We start from the raw sequence: 15241 nt of genomic DNA, 5'->3' as shown, positions 1-15241 counted from the left end.
ATGTAGACAGACAGACAGACAGACAGACAGGTCTCTCCTCCAGAGGTGACCGGGGAATCCTGCTCTCCCTGCGCCGGCAGACAGAGCCTCCTCCTCGGCCACTGCTCCTCCTCCCCTCCCCTCCCCTTCCCTCTGCCCTGGTTGCGCGTTGGGGGATCCGACGACGTCACACACACACACACACACACACACACACACAGACACACACGCACACACACAGACACAGACACACACGCACACACATAGAGGCGGACGCACAGATACACACACCCTCTACTCGTCTCTCTCTCGCTCGCTCTCCTCTACGCTGCTATTCTGGGAAGTGGCGCTTGGAATAACCCCCGTGTGCCTACGAGTGTGTGTGTGTGCATGCGTGCGCGCGTGTGCGTGCGTGTCTCCTGATTTCACCCTGACACATACGCGCTCACAACACGGGCAGCAGACGCGCACATTGACCGTCTGCCTGGCTGCGGTGGTGGAGCTCCGGCAGCAGAACAGATCCGCTCGGAGAAAGGATTCCTTCCATTTTTTTTTTCTTTACGCGCAACTTTTCCTCCTTTCGGTCGCCTCCTCTCCCCCAGCCCTCCACCTCTCTTCTCGACTGTTGTGGATTTCTAGCAACCAATCTCCCGGCTTGTTTTCTAACGGACAAGCAGCGAGGAGTGGAGCCGGAATCGGATCTCCTGTCACCGGGGCTTTGCTTGTTGTCATTTGCGCACGGAGACGCGCAGCCGGAGCGCAGACGGAAGGTAAAACAAACCGGACATAATCTCACACACACATCACAGTGACAGCGGCTCCTTTTTCTTTAATTTCCCCTGCGCCATGGCGGACATTAGGTTTGCTTTTCGAGCCACTTGATCTTTTTGTGCTTAGCTTATAAGGGCACGGCTATGCAGGGGGAATACCCCGGGCACGCATCGCATTGCATGCAGATTACCCGGGTTGCGTAATATCCTGAGGAATTTGCAGTAGCCTGCACGGCCGGGTTGTTTCTGCAAAGGCCAGTGGTGGTGGTGATGGTGGAGTTACCGATAGGGGAGGAGGGAAGAAGCAGGGCGATGGAGGGGGGCATGTTTGTGGATATGAACCTGCGAAAGTCGGGGCTCGGATCATCCTTGTTTTTTTTTTTTTTTTTTACGTCTCATGCACCCAAACAAACAAACGTACAAACACACGGAGCAGCCTCACCACGCAGGGGTGGGCTGTAATCTACAGACTTTCACCTGCAAATCCCCCCCTCCCCATCCCAAGCTCTGCTCTCCCGTGGACTGTGAGGGTTTAGTGTCGAGAAGTGGTGAGTTTGAGCTGTGACCTTAGCGCACTCCCTCTGGTATTTCCTTGTTGCTGCAACAGGACGGTCAGTGTCACATTCCGCAGATTTTCAAACGCACTGAAATGCGCGCCCCTGCCCCCCTGCCGCGTCCCCAACTAAAATAAAAAACGAGCGGGGGGGCAAAGCAAGTTCTTTTCGCAGATGGGAGTGACTTTATCTCATATGCTCATCATTTGTTTCCTCTGTGTATGAGAGAGAAAGAGGGAGAGAGGTGGTGGGTGGTGCGCTGGCTGGTTCCGGGAATGTTCCATGACGTGTTGCCGTCTAGAGAGGGGCCCCAGCCGGGGAGACTCCGACACACGGTCCGGGCCCTGCTCCGCTTCTCACTGCTTCTCTAATCTCACAAAAAAAAAAAAAAAAAAAAATTCTTTCGTGCTCGTCTCAGACGCCTCTTATCTCTACTTATTTTCACTATCATATTTCTGTCTCTTCCATGTCTCCCCGCTGAGAGAGGCCAGAGGTTAAAGGTCAGGGTCAAACCCTACATGCAGACAGGTGGCAGGTATCCGGCTCAAGGGCACCACAGAGCAGGGCAGATGATTCCTCTCCTCCTCACAGCCTCCCGTTGTTCCTTCTTTAGGATGTCAAACAGCCTCTCGTAAAAAGCTAAATGCATAAATAGCACGGGAGGGGGGAAGTAGCTATGTCAAACCTCGTGGAAGTAAATATGCAATTCATAAACTAAAAGCTGCAATGAACGAACCAAGTCGTCACATTTGAGGCGTCTAATTTTAGGAGAGACTCCCTGAGGATGTTTATTTTTAGAAACAACACAGAGACGCTGCGAAACAATTACAAAGAATGGAAGAAGTCAATGAGCCGTGAAGTAAACGAGAGAGGAGAGAGTGTTGGCCCGCAGCGTCAGCCCGGAGGCCGCGGAGATGGTTGTAGAGTTTGCGTTCTGTTGCCGGTGACTGTGGGTGGATGAGCGTTTGGGAGCGACTGAGGAGAGGAGGGGGGGGCCGAGGCCGACCTACGTACCATCTGTCCCGCTGCCGCCTCAGATGGCCGTCGTGTTGTGCTGCGTAGGAGCCTGATGCACCGTGCACGTGAGCACACAAGAGCTCTGTTACCGGGGAGGGTTGGATACGAGGTGTGCACGAGGTGTGAGTTGATGCTCTGCACTAAACATTCAATTAATTTATTACTCCCTTATGGGAGCTCTGTGTGTGTTTGCATGGTGCATGTGTGTGTGTGTGTTTGTGTGTAGGGTATGCACAGCAAACATACAGAGCACTACAAGTGTGCAAGTAGCAACTCATAACAACCCCTGGGTCCATGCCTCCAACATTTGTTGACAGTAACCACTGTAGCACCAGGGCCGACCGGGGCACTTTCAGTCTAGGAAGTTGGAAGCTGCTGCGGCCTTAAAGGCCTCGTTACCTTGTTACCTTATTGTCTTGACTACAACCGTTGTTGGTGCTTCTATTTGTACCCAGAAGTCTGAATTTCCAAGTTCCGAGTTGTCATTTTCAGCTGGATCGTCCCCGAAGTCGGATTTTCTACTCAGAAAGTCAAAGAATCGAGGTTTCCAAGATGGCCGCCCCGTGTGTAAACAGTAACTAGAAGCTCCTGTAATATTCTGTTTATTAGCTCTTCTGATTTGTTTCTGCTGCATTAAATTGGTTGCACAGACAGTATATTCCTACGCCCATATGTTAATAGTGTAATTTAAGTTTTTCATATGTTATATTGGAACTACTAGCCCATGTCGGCTGAAAACAGTAGCCTGGTAAAACCAAAACAGAACCAAACACCAAACCCTCTCATGGGGTCTTGTAGATTCATCCCTGTAAATGATTCTAGTAAAAAACTCATGACTTGGTTCATGTTATCTGTTCCATTTACACTATGTGGAACTTAAATGGACTAAATTTAGTTTAACATTAGAGCAATAATATTAGTTAATATCAAGAATTTTTTTAAACTTTAATTTCACTCTGCACTCAAAAAAAAAGAAGTGATGATTCATTAAGGTCATTTAAGCCCCGCCCCCTCCCAAGTGAAAGTGTTGGATCAACTTCACTGTGAGACGCACGGCTTGGCTTTTGCCAAAACGTATTCTATACAATTCTGGCCTCGTTATCTCCACCAATTAGTCAAGTTGCCGATTACAGTCTCATAATCCACTGTGTGATTGAGCAAAAGTGTTTTTGCAGAGCATCGTGATCTCATGGAGAAGTTGACCTTTGACCTTTAGTATATAATATAGCAAAATTCACATGAACCTTTGTCAAAGTCCTCATGTGAATTCTTGAGTCACGGCCAAAGACTTGCTTTTTGAGGTTGAACTCATCCCTGGCATTTGAATCCATGGAATTGCAAATATTTCAGTTTTGTAACAACTGTGCTCATCTGTGAATGAGACAAAACAAAATGTTGGTTCCAGATTTCTGTCGGTATTCCCGCCATCCTTTCCCATCTTGCATGTGTCTCTGTTTTCGTCCGGCTCTCCTCTGTCGTCACACTCCCTTTCAGATTCGATCAGCTTCCAGGCCTGACGGTGCCCTCGGAGTCCGAGCTTCTGTCGTGATGCGTTCATTATCATGTGTTCTTGTGAAACATCATCAGTCGCCACTCTGGTGCAAAGTGGTGACAAAGTATACAGTCCGAACACCTGCATGTGCCCCTGCGCCGTTCCATTTTATTTATTTTATATGATATAACTACTGCTGTCACTATGCTATGCATCGGCTAAATGTATCTGTTTGAGAGGTAGTTGTTCCTTGCCACCGTCATCTTGGTGTTTGCTCTGGGAGCTTCAGACCGTCTTCTGTAAAGCGTCTTGAGCACATACTGTATAACGCTCCTTTAAAGTGAAGCCAAAGCAAGTAGAGCTCCCCCTGGTGGCTGGAAGCTGCAGTATATGTCATAAGCTCCACCTCCTCCATGTTAATGGGCGGGGCCTGGGCCAAACTAAACTTCAAGGACGGGGGCTATTATTTCAGGTAGTTAATATAATGTTGATGAATGTTCAAGTGTCAATTCTCTGAACAAAAAAACAGTTCAGTGCAGGACACAACATTGCTTAGTGACAGCTGCAGGTAGATCAGAATGTCTTACTAATTCAACCAAAACGCAAATGAGTCTGGAGAAAGTGTGGGCGCTGCCTGTGTCCCTGGGAAAATAGCGTCAGTTTGGACCAATGAAAGGAAGTGGAGATGTTTTGTCCATATTTATATACAGTCTATGGCCTTGAGACAGATTGTATTGTATTTGACACTGTATGAATCAAACTGAAATGAAGTGAATTGGTACAGTCAGGTATCCCAGAATTAATTTTCAAGTACGCTGCAGTTCCACTTCCACGATGATCATCCTGCAATCAAACTTGTCATGTTCGAACTGTGAAGTCAGATGTTTATGTACCTGGCATTAATAGACGCCCATATTTTTCACACATGGACTAATCTCATTCCACGAGTCGTGCAAAACCAGCGTCGTGAGATCGCAGCAAGATTTCTTACGAGAGGATGCAGGAAATTGCTTCCAGCCCAGAGTTACATCACTCAGATAATAGGACAGCGACAGCGTTAACCCGGGGGTCTCCTCACGTCTCGCTGGTGTCCTCATTTGATTGACTTTGTGAGGTTGTCATGGAGACAGATTCGTTGCCGGGTTTTGCAATGTAAGTGAACTCCCCGTCTGATCATATTACACTCATCTGCATTTGTTCAGAGCTCAGAATTACTACAATTTGCTGTAATCTAAGACTCACCATGTCCAATTTCGTTCCAGAATAATCTTCCATGCAAATCTCCCCTCCAAAAAAAAAAAAAGCAAACAAACAGCCGCAGCATCTCATGTCGAATCCATCCCAAGTATCTGTTTGATTATCTCCATTTCTCTAATTTGTCCATGTTTAGTGTATTAGTGTTTTATTTTTGCGTGTAGTTTCGCTACACGTGTCTTTTTGCATTTGCTGTCAATTATCGCAAAGCTCACGTCACGGCTGGAGAATCTGAAATGACTGCAGATGTCATTTCTCAGATAAAGAGGTGACACATACAGAGACACACAGCTTTCATTACAGCTCACAGAGTCTCTCATGTGTAGAGTATGTTGGTGAAAGTCTGAATGTGCAGATGAGGCTTAACACAATCCAGTCCAGATTATTCTCCTCCGGTAGAATGAACAGTAGAGCGTGCACCTGTGGGTTGGTTTAGAGACTCTCCTTTCGGGAACTGGTTCTGCTCCAGCAAAGATCTGCCATCGGGCCAATCAGATCATTTGGGTCCTGCTTTATGCAGAAAGCAACACAATAGTCTTCTTCATAGTCTTTTTTTTCATCTGAGTGCAGTGGAGTTGGATTTGCTCACAACCACCTGACTCTGGCTGATCCTAGGACTCTCTGCTTCATCCTTGAGTTACAGTTAAAGTTTGAGCCACTTTTCTTTTTCCTCTGTAGTCAGCACATTTCAAATGTAATGGCAAACTGTTAAACCTCTTCAGTGTCATTCAACAGCATTAACAGGCAATATGAGTAACATCAAACAATTTAGGGGCAACTAAGGCCCGAAAGGGACATTGCCTTAACGTCGCCTGTGTCTGAATCAAAATGTGGAGATCTACTATTAGTTAGGAAGCTGGGAAGCTAATATTAACTGGGAGGCTAGGAAGCTACTCTTAGCTGGGAGGCTAGGAAGCTAAGAAGAGATACTATCAGTTGAGATGCTAGGGAGCTACTATTAGCTGGGAGGCTAGGAAGCTAAGACGAGCTACTATTAATTGAGAAGCTAGGAAGCTACTATTACCCGGGAGGCTAGGAAGCTAAGAAGAGATACTATTAGTTGGGAAGCCAGGGAGCTAGTATTAGCTGGGAGGCCATGAAGCTACCACCAAATTCTTTTCTTTTTATTTATTCATTTTATTTTTTAAATATAAAGTAACTTAACATTTCTTCTCAGTTTGACAGAAATACCTCAAGGTGCTCCTGACATATCACAGTGGTAAAAAAAGTCAATGGGGGCTTAAGCTGTAGCTGGGAGGACAACTTCAGGTTTTTGTGACATACAGTTGTTCAGGAGTTTCTCCATTGGGAACTGACTATGCTCCTGCTAAGGTCGGGGAGGTGACAGACCAGTAACAGCAGTCGGACGCGTCATCGAGGTGATGTAGAGTTGAATTAGTTTACAACCAAATACCTCTGGTTGATTGCCGGACTATCCAGTTGCATAAAGAGATATTTTCTCGTGTTTTATCGTTTGAAACACGCCCCTTAATGAAATGAGTATTACCAAAGTCAGATTCTGATAAGAAATGAGTCAGATTCGGTCGCCAATGGAGATTTATGTGACAGAGCTACACAATACTGTTGTGCATGGATACACAAACACAAGTCTTTGGATAGATGGTTGATAGTTTTGGCGTTGGATGTGTTCTCAATAAGCTGGGCTCTTCCTAGGCTGGGTTAATAATGATACCTGTTGACTTTTGCTGATTTTGTTCCCTGACGTGACAGAGGAAAACGTTGCATCACTTTATGTTTTGGCATCCTCTACCTCGCCCAGTCTGTTATCTGTCAGAGTGGCTTAACTGCGTTGCAACATAATGCACATACAGCGCCGCGGCGGAGAACATCACATCAAACTAATCCGACATTCATCTCGCCGGGTTGTGATCCTTTTAAAGAGCAGTTGCACAATTATACCTGTATGTGTGTGTGCGTTTGTTTGTGTGCGATCACCTGAGAGCTGTAAAGGAACCTGAGAGCGCTCCGGCGACCAAGGACCTGACAGCGATGGCTAAATTATTAAGACACGCCCACACTTGTGCGTACACAAAGCCTAATGAGCTAGTTGACCGGCTTCTCGGGGGTAAATTACTCCCCAGTGGTTTGGTTTTGATACCTGTACACGCTTGTGGGAGAGAGGTGAAGAGGAGGAGGAGGAAGGTTAGAGAGGAAGTTTAAAAGAATCAGAATGGATAATGGAGGGAGGAGATGCAGAAAGAGGACTTCTCTGCAGGGAATATGATGTCAGGGAGGAAGAAGAAGAAGAAGAAGTCGGAGGTAGGAGTTGAGGAAACAGGAAGAGGAGAAATCAAAGGACAGGAAATGAGGTGTAAAGAGGGAAGAAGGTGGGAGGAGAGGAAGAGGAAGATGCTTCTGAGCTGCGTTTAAGGCGTCATCGTCAAATGAGCAAAAGGAAATGATGCCGTCTGTCCTCGTAGCCGCCGACAAGAAGAGAAAGTAAGTTTCCTGGAGACTAATCTTCCAGAGAGGGTTAGGGAGTTTATGGCAGCGCTGGAGGACCAGAACATTTCTGGAGTAGAGAACACAAGGTACGAGCTCCCCTCTCCACACTACATTAACTCTGACTGAAAGAAAGGTTTATTGGACTGAATCCAGACGAAGCTAAGAGACGACAAGGAAAGACTTTAGGAAGCTACAGGGGGGCAACTCTAAGAACTTTAGATTCGTATCGGATCAGGTCGGCAAAGAAACTTTACTGAGGCGTCGCTGATTGTTTTTCCTCACATCAGCTTCCACCACTGAGCCGGCAGATGAAAACTGTGTCCGCTTATTTGAGAAAAAAAGAGGTTGATATTGAAACCCAGTCTCTCTTTCCTCAAAGGGAGGTTGTCAGGTTGACTGTTTGCGTTGTTTCAGTTTAAATGGACAAGCAGATGATAGGAGATACATGAGAGAAGAGACAGAGACGGAGACGGAGCGAAAAAACGAGATTCAAGAGAGAGACCTTTACCCAAACTGGCCTACTTTCTCAACAGCTTGTAATTAGTCTCACTTCATGCATTTATGCATCAGACAGTTGAGCTAAATCAGTGTTTTGTAATCAGGAAATCCCAGCTGACACAGCCGACGTTCGGCTTTCCTCCTCTGTCAGCACGATCTCCTATAGCGCTGGAAAAGATGTCTTCCCTGACCGGTTGGCTGAAAGATGTCAGACAACTACTCGATTTCTTGTTTTGGGGCATTAAGTTTAAAAAAGTTACTCATTTCCGTGTTTTCCGTGCTTGTGATGGTTAACTGAACACTTCGCAAGACATCTGAAGACACACTTATGCAAAATTTTAACAGTCCTAACCTCTAACACACTTAACCCTTAACCCTTAACACTTGCCTCTTACCCCTAACCCCTGACTGATGCGGACTTGAAATTCATTCATTCATTCATTTTCTGTAACCACTTGTTCTCTGGGGTCGTTGGGGTGCTGGAGTCTATCCCAGCCGTCATGGGGGCGAGAGGTGTCCAGTCTATCTCAGGACTAAGTAGTGAAATGTCATCAAGAAACTGCCCTTGGTTCGGTCTTTTTCTGGGTTTATCGTGTCGTCTTCCTCCCCTTTATGCTGCATCCAGAGGACTTTTCTCTTCGGTGTTTGTTGTTGTCTTTGGCCTGAGTGGACTCCATGGATTCTTTTTATTCATTCTGTTGTTGTATGGTCGTACTGAACATCCACATTGCACAATTTACAAATGACGCAAGCCAACCCCACATAAAACACAAGTAGAAAAAGAAGACACTACAAAAGATCAGTCTTGGCTGAAGCCCTGTATCGGCCCCAAAACCAATCGGGACGTCTCTACTAACTATTATCAGTTTTTAACTTTCAGTAACCAGCCTACTGTGAACAGATTCATCCTGGGGTTTAATGGGGTTTACATTTACTCAACAGTTTCCTGGCTCTTAATCATGAACATGTCATGACATCATATTCCCAGCAGCTCAGGTGCAGTGTGATTAAAAAAAATATATTATTTTCCCATGATGATGAAGTCGAACCAGCGGAGCATCAGCGTTTTGATTTCAGTCGCTCAGAATTTACGGCCGCTATTTTGCACCGACGCTCTCCAGTCATACCGGGACAGATACTTCGTTTTATGTGCCCACGGCAACGAAACCAGAACCAGAACGCGCTGCAGCGTCGGCCGCTGAGTTTTCAATTATGGTTTAAAAACTCCCACTTTCTCTCGGCGGCGGGGAACTCTCACTTTTGTGCGTCACTCGTGCCTTCCATGTGCTCGCAAAACCCTGATGGATACGGATATGATCTCTGGTTGGGGATGTCCAGATGCATACTGTGAAATGTGGGCAATATAAGTGACACACTTTAGCAGCTTTTATGGACGGTAAAGAAATAAGTATGTATGATACTTTGAAGGAGCTTGGACATTGAACTCTGATGATGAATAAAGTTCCTGAGGGTGATTTGTTTTTCTCTCCATCCAAATATTTGAGCAATGCATAGTTATTTATTCCGCATATAATTTGTAGCTTTTTCCATTTACTTCCTCCATTTTTTCCCATATTTTCTCAGGCGGTCGTTTGTGCAAGAAGACTTCAATCACTGCTTCGTTTACCAGTGCTTTTAATCAAAAATTAACCACTGTAAAAAAGTAATCTGTTTAACCATCCGATTCAGGCCGGCCACGGGTTTTATCTGCTGCCGCTGAGTTGAGTGGAGATTGTTACTGCTGTGGGTTTAGGGTGAGTTATTTGCATATCCATACAAAAGAAAAAAAAAACACTTCACAAGTATCGGAGGATGAAAGGAAATCCATCCTCAGTGGGTGAAATCGAACAGAAACCCCTGTGGGGTTTAAAACAAAAAAATAAAAACGGAAAAACATCATCACCCAAAGAGAAAAGTGACAAAAGTAAAGTGAAAATCAGGATGACAAACGTGTGACACGAGTGATCTGAGTCTCTCAGACGGGGTGTCATCTGGTTTTACTTGTTTGTCGCTGGATTTATCGCAGACTTTGAAATTCTCAGAATCCACCGAGGCGACAGAGGATGAAAAAGTGTTCAGAGATTTTTCTTTTTTACAAAAGCAAAACTGCTTCCTGTTTAATCTCTACACTGATACTTAGACAGTGAGACGTGATGATGTGACGTTTGAAGCTGTTTAAAATGCGGTCGCCATTGTGTCCAGTGTGTCTGAAACTATGTGGACTGTGTATGTCCCTGTGCGTGTCCAGCTCTGAAAGGTGTTGTCAGTCATTGAGGCCAAACCAGGAAAACTATTTCCTCATGGATGTGGCTTCATGTTTGGGGCCGTTGTGATGCCGGAACGGACGCTGTCCCAAACTTAACCCGGAAGCGATTTATTACCGAAAAATATCTTGTGTGCCATGGGGAAACAGTTTATGTCAGGAGCTGTTGCCAGGAAACCGACTCCCGGAAGTTACTGATTGCAAAGTAGTCCCTGCAAAGCAGCTGGTGATATCTACATGCCGGATTTTTGCATGGAGTAAATAAATGTGAATTATTAGGCTTTAGATGCTTCAGCCTTTTTTTATTTGTTAACCGACTGCTCGGTTTAGCCTCACGTCCAACAGCATTGAGTAATATCATCTTTAAGGCGAGATTCACTGGTCAATTTCGAGACTTTTTGCTATTTTGCTTCATTAACACGTCTTCTGTCAAACTAGTTTTTAAAAAATGGTCGAATAGCACATTTAGTTGTTCATTTCACTACATTTTATCTGTGTTGAGCCTCTAATTTCCTCCTAAATTGTCTAAAGTCGTCTTTCTACTGTCGCCTCGTCTCTATCCCGTATATGAGGAACTGTTGTGAAGCTCTTTATCTCCTGCAGAAGTCTGTCAGCTCCAAACATGGTCACATCCTTTCTACTGGAAACCAATGGTGAAAGTATAAAGGCCGATCTGAAGCTAAACTCTCATTGGTTGGCGTCGTGACCAAAGTGACCAAATTTTCTGCCTCTAGTCTGAGTTTATCTGAGAGGGACATTTAAAAATGCTGTGAATTTGATAGAAGAAGAAAATTACAGCTCAAATTATCTAGAAAAGTCAGAGAGAAGCCAGATGAAGGAGGAGAGAGACGTCAGACTCATCTGAGTTCATCTGGACGTAAACTGTCTTTGGTAAAAGGAGACGAAGGTGGAGACGATCAGCAACGGATCATCAATCATGTTTCACACTGGAATGAACTTATTTAACATTTAATCTGAGTAGATCTGGTTTTGTTTCATAGTGGTTTCCAATAAAAATATACATAATTTTATAATGTAAAAATTTAAATATGAGCCAGAAATCTCCTCTTCAGCAGCTCTGACACAAACCAGACTTTACACATTTATTCCTAACGACATCCTGCAAGTATTTACAGAGGAGATTTATCATATGTCATTCAAAGGCTGATTTATAGAACATTTTACTCCTAAACACATGGCGAACATTGATTTTTTTGGACTGTTGACAGTATTTGTTGTTATAAAAAGAGAAATCCAAAGTTCCCTCTGTAAATACCTGGAAATCTAATACGATAACAAAATGACACAAGAATTCTGAACCTCACTTTATCCATTATTCAGAATTCTGCTCTGGAAATTTATGCAAATTAGCGCATATTTAAGTAGATAACTCCTCAGTTGCATATTCAAATATAAAGTCACAGAAAACTTGTAATGCAAAAGATTACTGTATTTATCTTAGTACTCAACTGGAGAAGTTTCATGGTGATATCTGTTAGTTAAATTTTTTTCCCTTGTTCACCTGTGTCTGACCTTAAAGGTTCGTTTCATTTGAAAGAAAATCTAAAACTAAATGGGAAGCGTCTGCTTGAACCAAACGTCTGATTATTAATATTTGTTTTTAACGCTACAGGATTTAAAGACTGAGCTTTTAGGGATTCAGGACTTGTACGAGACAGGGAGGCGGCCATGTTGGACGCTGTGTTTACGGCAGCTCGATTTACATAAAAGTGACATTTTGTGTTTCTCTCTGTCTCCTGTCCCTAGGTGGGGTTTGTGGACTTGATAAACTGGACCGGAGGACAAACGGTCGGACCAGGTACGACATGTGTGTGTGTGTGTGTGTTTGTGTGTGTGGATGAATCGAGGTGGTTATAGCTCATAGTCGTAACAAAACAGGAAATAAAGACGAAAAAACAAAAAAGTGAGCAGGAAATGTTACATTTCATTAAAATCAGGTGGCGTCTTTAGCCGTCAAATAAAACAGCTGAAAGATTTACAGGAAGCCCTTTGTTCATTAGTGAAAGTAGTAATAAAACAGGACGGGAGTCACCCTGTCATTTAAGGTGAGACCCCCAAACCGAGGAGAGAGGAAAGGAGGAAAAAGGGAACGTCTGTGTGGTAACAACAATCATCACGATTCAAAATGGCTGATTCTTTTGTCACGTAAGGAAGCAAAGAAAGAAGGAGAGAAGACTCACGCTGAGACCGTAGGCAGTAAGACAAGGAGGCAGTCGAGCAGCTTTCATTTAATGACCGCGATCACTCCCGGCCGGTTGCCGGGGCGACCGGGCCAGCTTCGTCACCATTGGCGGCGGCGGCGGCGGCGGTGGCGGCGTGGCCTCGGGCCTGGAGCGTGAACGACGGCGCTGGTTTTTAATGTTCCCCCTCCGTGGTGTGAAGTCGCCGTCGTTCCCTGGTTCCTTTATGTGCTCCGAGTCGTTTCGGTGAATGATCTAATTCTGCTCCCTGCACAAAATAATCACGATCTGACGCTGAAGCTGAGGAGTGTGGTGTTGGGATGGCAACAGTGGCACTGGTGTGATTACAGAATGTGGCATCATGGACAGAAAGATATAGAAGAATTTGGGGAGTGACTGTTCTCAGGTTTATGGTGCGATGGTTTAGCCGAAACGAAAATGAGGGAGACATTACGTCCAAGTCTTCAGTTCTGAAAGAGTGGTGGTGAAAATGTAATGATTATATTTGGACAATCCAACCTTTTAAATGCTTTACCAGTCGGGCCTTTAGCCTCCTCTACTGTCACGCTGTTGGTGGAAACCTTTGATTGTTGATGATTTTGAGTGGGGTTATTCATGCCTTCAGTACGTCACATTTAGATTATTGCATTTCTTTCTATGTTGGACTTGACCACTCGTCAATGCGTCGCCTGCAGGACGAACAAAACGTTCTGGCCTCTCTACCCAGGCTTTAGGATCCAGTTTAACCCGTCAGAACCGAACGGATCATCTGCAATAAGTTAAAGCTTGTGGTTTTTGAATTATTGCAACTCACAATCCTTTACACTATTGGCAAAATTCAAAGTGTGGCTGAACACTGGGAAGTTTGGCGTCGCATCTCAAAGGTGTAACTAACTTAATTTTTACCACTGACTCTATATACTATGGACATGCACTTTTTTTTTTTATCCATGGGCAGATGTTTAGGTCTTAAAGGGTTAACACTGATTTTTCAGAGTTTTGAATAGCCAGGAACCACCTTACTCCAGTCAGATCATTGAGGTCAACAAACCAGTTGCTATTGAGCTTCTGATGACCCAGGCTCAAAAACAGAGGCCAAACTATGGAACAGCCTTTTAACCTCCTGAGACCTGAGCTTTACTTTGGTTTGCATTCCTAATTTCTCCGTTTCTCTTTATTTGGGATTAGCTGAACCTAGGAAGTATAAAAACTAAGCGTTGTCTTTGAACAGGAAGTAGTTTTTAGAAGAAGTGAAGTCGTCATATGTGGACACAGGGATTATTTCACTGTAAATTATAATAATGTCAACAATCTGTAACAAAATATAAAACTGTTAATTCTCATTTGTGAACGAGGCTGAGCAAAGACAGAACTGCAAATAATGAATGCCCAACGTCCTCAATCGAGTACTTGCTAATTAGCAAAGCTATAGCTCGATACTATTGACTAGAAGAGTCTGTAAAATACCATGAGGTTTTGGACATTTTTGCTCTTTTGTAACGTGATCGGCTGCAGAATGAATCCACTGAAACACCCGTTAGCATGTTTTTACACCAACTAGCATCTAGTCATGAGGATAAAAGTCTAAATGAGGCAGAACCTAAATCCTAACGTCCCCATATGAGGACGCAGGGTCTTGGGACGTTAAATCAGAGCTGCCCAGACCTCGGATCATTTTAAATCATTGTTGGAGACACATTTCTCTGGCCCTGTGTGTGGTTTGTTGATTGATTTCTATTTGTGTGTACAGCACGTTGGTCCATTTTTGTAAGAGTCCACCTGAAACTCCCATGACTAGTGTGTGTCTTTGATGAGACTAATCATCCATTAATGTCCAGAGACCTGAGGAGTAAAGACAGGGTCAAAGAAAATGCCCATGTAGCCCTTTTAGATAACCTCCAGAGAACTGGTTTCAATGTGCCACAACAGTAGCAAGAAACAAGACGCCAAAAAACACGGTGCAGACTAAACTCCTGCATTTGTACCGTCACCACTCTCATGCTACACTTAAAATAAAGAGGAAGAAATGGAGAAACAGAGCCGTGTAGGCTGAGCTTCATCTCCAAGGAAACCCAGCAGAGGACGTAATCAGCGCTACGAGCATCGATGAGGAGGTCAAAGGTCAAGAAGCCGGAGCAGATTGAAACCATCTCCATGTAGGGATGCGCCAGGAACAAAATGTTTGCACTTTGAGTTCCAAGAAAAGAAGAAGAAGAAAAAAAAAAGATGTCGCAGAAAGGGGCAGTGGAAGAAGAAAAATGCAAGATGTAGCGCTTGGAGAAGAAAAAAAAACTGCTTTTGCAGCAGAGACTATAAACAGAGAGGGGATAATAGATGGAGGAGGACTCGTGAAATGGCTGCTGTGGAGGAGATGAGACGGCTAATGATGAATTGGAAGATGCTGCAGAGCTGGAAGATGAGGCGGCAGCCCCCTTTTTTTTTTTTGCTTTCTGTGCTTCTCAGGTGTGTATCGAATGTGACGGATGGCTGAAGAAGCCTCGCGCTGTGTGTGCATGTGTGTGTGTGTGTGTGTGTGTGCGTCAGCGGTGTCACTTCCTCTTCCTGCGTAACAGACGGCTCGGCTTCAAGGATGAGATGAACTGTGTCACCCGAACATCCTCTTTCTTTCTTTCTTTCTTTCCCTCCATCTATCTCCGTCTGTCTCGCTCTCACATCAATCCTTCTTCTCGCAGAGTGAGCGTTGTCACCCACGAGTCTGCGACCGTGTGTGTGTGTGTGTGTGTGTG

General features: G+C 44.6%; 1 protein-coding gene across 2 annotated transcripts in view; it reads left to right on the top strand.

Moving 5' to 3' along the window:
* Window positions 1-259: 259 nt before the first annotated feature.
* The window catches only part of hivep2a (HIVEP zinc finger 2a), a 117985-nt gene continuing 103003 nt past the window's right edge, over window positions 260-15241 (top strand). For both annotated transcript variants that reach the window (XM_047574343.1, XM_047574340.1), the window contains exons 1-2: window positions 260-749; window positions 12061-12112. The gene's annotated coding sequence lies outside the window, so the exon portion shown is untranslated. The remainder of the gene's footprint in view (window positions 750-12060; window positions 12113-15241) is intronic.

This window comes from Mugil cephalus, chromosome 21 (genome assembly GCF_022458985.1).
Source record: "Mugil cephalus isolate CIBA_MC_2020 chromosome 21, CIBA_Mcephalus_1.1, whole genome shotgun sequence".
NCBI classification, from domain to species: Eukaryota; Metazoa; Chordata; class Actinopteri; order Mugiliformes; family Mugilidae; genus Mugil; species Mugil cephalus.
This window is presented reverse-complemented; position numbering and strand designations above follow the sequence as displayed.